Source organism: Macrobrachium rosenbergii, chromosome 7 (assembly GCF_040412425.1).
Source record: "Macrobrachium rosenbergii isolate ZJJX-2024 chromosome 7, ASM4041242v1, whole genome shotgun sequence".
Taxonomy (NCBI): Eukaryota; Metazoa; Arthropoda; class Malacostraca; order Decapoda; family Palaemonidae; genus Macrobrachium; species Macrobrachium rosenbergii.
Window position 1 is genome coordinate 20,026,971 of NC_089747.1, and position 5,530 is coordinate 20,032,500.

Sequence of the window (5,530 nt, forward strand, 5' to 3'; positions counted from 1 at the left end):
GTCTAGAGTACGATTACTGCACCAATTGCGCACAGGGCTGTCGGTGAAAGAGTACAAAGTAAAATTTTACCTAAACCCTGACGTTACGGGTTTCAAAGTTTGTATAAGCTTATGCTTTACATATAGGTTTTCCATTTTTAAACTTATAGGTATCTTATAAAAGACTGAGTTGAGTTTATGATCTATAGTTGTAATAGTAAAATTAGGAAGAATTTGACTTAGGTGATCATTTCTTTTTTTAAGTCACTGGTCCGGCTCTACAAGCATTTTCTTTAATTGATTAACATTAATTGTTCTTACATTTTTGTTAAATGGCGAAAGGAGAATGTGCGGTTATTTTTGCTCATGTCTTTTTATAGTCTCATAGTATTTTATTAAACTTTGCATTTCACTTTTCGTAAATTTTTCTTGCGTTGTGTACTAAACCTCTTTGGGGAAAAATTTTTATCCTCTTTCTAAACCTGTAAATTCAAGTGACCTTAGTCACGGTGTACTTTTTCCATAAAAAAAAACTCAGCCTACATGGCACTGTTTAATCTTCATTCTTTTTAAGGGAACATCTGTGAAGCTTGTTTCTTTATGCGGTAAATTCTTGCACTTCCTAATTTTGCGTAATCAGTCAGTTTTTATTCTTATCGAAAGAAAACCTGTTGCCGGTCATTGACAGCTAAATGGTTGTTTATTTTCCTCTCCATCTCAGTGCCCATTTAATTCTGCCCAGTTTTGATTTAAGCGTTGAAGCCGCGTCAAGTACCCAGTAACGGTTGATTGACCAAGAGCGCCCTTGCCATAATCGCCTTGCTTGTCTTCTAAAGATAGCCGTTCAGCCACAGACTTTGCCTATCTTCATTTTTATTGCTTGATCGTGCCATATCCAGACGATCAGCAATAAATAAAACCGAACGATATTTTAATCTCGTAGCACCGCCATAACTCAGCGATGCCCAATAAATTAGGAAGCATCTCTTACACCTTGCTTACGCTGACTCTGTGAGCTTGTATATTAGCCCTGTGTATATTATGGCTGTATATTCATATGCACGCGTCACTGGCCTCTCCCCTTGCGAGATGATGTATGCGTTATCAAAAACAATCCATCTCTCCGATGACATCAGGGTATTGGCTGACGCGTCCTCTTTGATTTTATCTGCCTTTTTGGCTTGAGACTCCCTTGGCGATGGGGCGAGCGACAGGTGTGCCCCGTGACGTGCCCCGCTTCTGCCACTTCTCGCGGAGACCTTGCGCGCGGCACAAGCACGGATTATTTTCGTTCTCTTTACTCTGTCAGTATCGAGTGGTTTATTAATCGCCTTTGTGATTCTTGCTTTTGTTCGCCTTTCTAGTTTTAAGAACATTAAAATACCTTTGGAGACAGTTCCGAGACTAACTTTTGTTTTTCTTCGCGCTTGTCTGCGCAGTATCGAAAGGGTAATATAATCTTTGATTTTGTTGGTTTCGCGGTTTTGTTTCGTATACACAAATATCTTGACAGTATTATTTCTCTTCTTATGAATAGATAGATATGAATAGACTAGATATGAAAATCAGAGAAATATGAAAACACGAAATATTTTTTTTAAATTTCGTAAGATTTTTATTCGTGTGACTGTCGGTGAAAAGGTATTTATACATTTTTTTTTCTTAAGCATGTGAGAAAAGCTTCTCCTTTATTTTCATTAAACTGAATTGTGCCAAGTGTGAGAGCACCATAAACTCATCTTTCATGCTGTAAAGCGCAACAAACAACAGTTCATGCTTTTATTACGTGTTACTAAGTTTTGAATCTCTCAGCCAGTGCTTTTTCATGTGTGTGTGAATATATACATACATACACATATACATATGTATTATTGTATGTATATAATATATATATATATATATATATATATATATATATATATATATATATATATATATATATATATATATATTAATGTATATAGTTTTTGTGTTGCAAATAATTTGCTAATTAGAGGTACTCTTATCCAACACAAGGACATCTATAAATACACTTGGACATCTCCAGATGGCAGTCATAGAAACCAAATAGACCAGCTAACTATTAAGCTAGATAGAAAAAGAACACTGAGGAATGTTAGGATCTACAGACTTGTCGCTGCCACACTGAAACTGCAATGAAAGCTTCTCAAAGATAAGCATGAAGAGTGATTGTCGAAATTGATATGCAGTTATAGAAAACATATCTGAAGGGGAGCAGGCAGTCAATGAGTGAGTACTGGTTTAACATAATGAATGTATACCAGTCTGCTGCAAGAAAAGTACACTGATATGGGTTGACAAAAGGAAAGCCTTGAATATCAGATGAGATTTAGGATGCAATAAAGAATAGACGAAAGCAGAAGGTACTTGTAGACAAATCTCAGGAAGGATATGGACACAAAACAGTACTTGTTGAGTTCCCAAGCGTAGATATTGAAGCTAAACGAAGATCAAGAGATAAGAAAGAATATTTGGACAAACGGACTGATGATGTTGATGTTGACAAAGCCATGTATTCAGGGAGTGGCATCGGTTTTATGGCACAGAATTATTAAGGACATATCCATGGATAAAAAATAAAAAGAGGAAAATACTTCTCAGAAGTAGGGGTGAGTCAGTAACGACATTCAGTAGAAGAACACACACAAAGCTCAGCGGAGCATTTTTTGTTTGAAGAAGTATGAGGATCTGCTTGTAAATAGTATTAGAAGAGTTGAAAGACATAGACCTATTTGGGTGAGAACTATAAGAAGTGAGGCTGGAGATGAGTTGAGAATTGCAGAAGATAAAAGCCCAGGAAATTTCACTTAGGCGTTGGTGACGATGATGATAGTTATATACATACACGCACACGCATACAAAATTTTGAAGCAAACACTTATTAAGATAATTTAATAATGCTCTGTCTGTCTGTCCATCTGCTTAAGATAGTTTAATAATGTTCTGTCTGTCTGTTCATCTGCATTTTGTTAATAGTAAGAATGAAAGTCATGATACATCTCCAAGGTGTTTTTTTTTTTCGTAGTGCTCAGACTAGCGAGTTTTCACCGTTTTACGTCCTCAAATATATGATCATAGTATTTTTAGCAGTGGTGGTCGTCGTTGTAATTTGGGTGAGATAATAAGAACGTAGTCTTTCGTGCTTGGTAGCATCAGTCTAAGTCAGAAACCTGTCACTTGAACAATGATCCAAAACCACATTGTCAAACGAACATTGATGAGATCAGCGCAAGGGCTTATTAATGGCCAATTCAAGAAGAAAAATCACTTAACTTTCATGTTGATGTAGGTATACACACGCGCGTAAATACATAGGTGCCAGTTTATTACTAGGAGTTCTACGTAAGGTTTTATTCCTGCCGGCTTTCCCCTTTCTGCCCCCTCAACAGAAAGTTATGACATTCTCCTTCATATTTTTTTTCACGTTGCTTAGATTTTAATATCTCAACAACATGCAGTAGTTTCCAGGCAATATTTCCTCATTTGGCAGGCTTATGGGTGGATATTTTCTGAGCCATATGCCTAACGTAAATGAAGACTTTTATTGTTTCAACAAATTAAAACTATTAGATTTAAGACCATTCTTAAATCTGTAGCATCCACCCGCCCCAGTTTGAATAGCTCCTGGGTCAAAGTTAAGTATACCTTAGTTTAACCGGACCACTGAGCTGATTAACAGCTCTCCTAGGGCTGGCCCGAAGGATTAGACTTATTTTACGCGGCTAAGAACCAATTGGTTACCTAGCAACGGGACCAACAGCTTATTGTGGAATCCGAACCACATTATAGCGAGAAATGAATTTCTATCACCAGAAATAAATTCCTCTAATTCTTCATTGGCCGGCCGGAGACTCGAACTATTAACTGCGATACATAGCTGTGGCTCCTCATCTTGGCCTCATTAAAGTACTTTAGACTGTTCTTGTAACTTACTCAAAAGACACTTTAGTGACTTCACGATTTTTTTTAGACAATTAGACTGATGTACCAATTGCCTTATATCGACCATGTTGTATTATTGCCATAATTAGAAATCCACCAAATTTCCTTAAACAAATCTACAGGATTATTATATTAAATTTGTTAATATGATTAAAGTTATTAAAATTTGCAGAATTAATGACTACGAGAATACTCTCGACTTAGCCTCTCGAAATTCCATAAGGCATACTTGAGCATCATAAATGTGCCGTGAATTAAAAGAAGAATAATCAATCCAGATCTTACAGATAGAGATCGTGGGGGTATGATCTGTCTTGAGACTTGACCTCCCCTCTCTTCCCCTCGCAGTCTCCCCTCCTTTGTCTGGCGACAGGCGAGATAAGACATCGGTAATAAAATGCTGATTTGAACTGTAAAATGGCCGTTGAGAATGACAACGGGTGGGGAGAGGAGGAGAGAGAGAGCGAGAGAGTCAAACCTTCTCTTGCGTGAGAGTTTTAAACACACTGAGAGAGAGAGAGAGAGAGAGAGAGAGAGAGAGAGAGAGAGAGAGAGAGAGAGAGAGAATTACTCTGGCACAATTTATTGCCTCTATGGATAGACGTCATTCCCTACTTCACCCACTCCCCTCCCAACGAAGAGAGAGAGAGAGAGAGAGAGAGAGAGAGAGATGGGGCAACCCTGGTATGTTTATCTTGTGGTGCGTTATTGATACCAAAAACCAGAGCCATAAATCGACTTGGCCTTCTTTTATTTCGCTGCGTGACATCGCGCCACATCGATGAGGAGGAGCCGATGTTCGCAAGATAAACAGAAAGTAAAAACCACTCCTCGATGATACGCAGCTCAAAAAAGAAAAAAACCTCCGATTAAATTGAGATTAGAACTCGTCAAAATGTCTGTGCCTCGGAGGTATCGCATCTCGGTGCCATACGCCATTGAACAAACGAGTGTTTGAGAAGGCGGTTGAGATTATCGGATGCCACAGGGGCAGATTCATGGCTCCGATTACTTCGAACGTATATTTATCACTCACACGTATGTTACGTATGTGTACAGCATGGCATCTAGTTCTTGTTTAGACAGCGAACTTTTTGATAACAGGTAATGTACATTGGATTCTTTGCGGCATGTACTTCTTGTCCATACAATGGATTCTTTATGTGAGGGACGAGTCGTCATAAAAGTTATATATGGATAACTTTGTACAGAAGAATGACATTAGCGTGAAATAAATCATGAGAAGGAACCAAGATTGAGTTGTTTTGTCCACCTGTGGAAAACAGCGCTACCAGACACGTTTCATGAATTTTTGTCTTCAAAAACATTTTTCGATAGATGGCTTTAAACTTGATTGAAATAGAAACTTTCTGTTGAAATTGAAAGGTTAAGAAAAAGTCACCCAAATCTAGAAAAAAAAATTATACACACTTAAATATACACACACACGTACGTACGGGCGCGCGCGCGCTTTTGTATGCAGAACTAACTGTCAATAATCGTAACTTATGTTGTTGGCATGATGAGATAGCAGTTGGTGGTGATAAATCAGTTGACATAGACTTAACAGATTCCGATCTTGTACGGA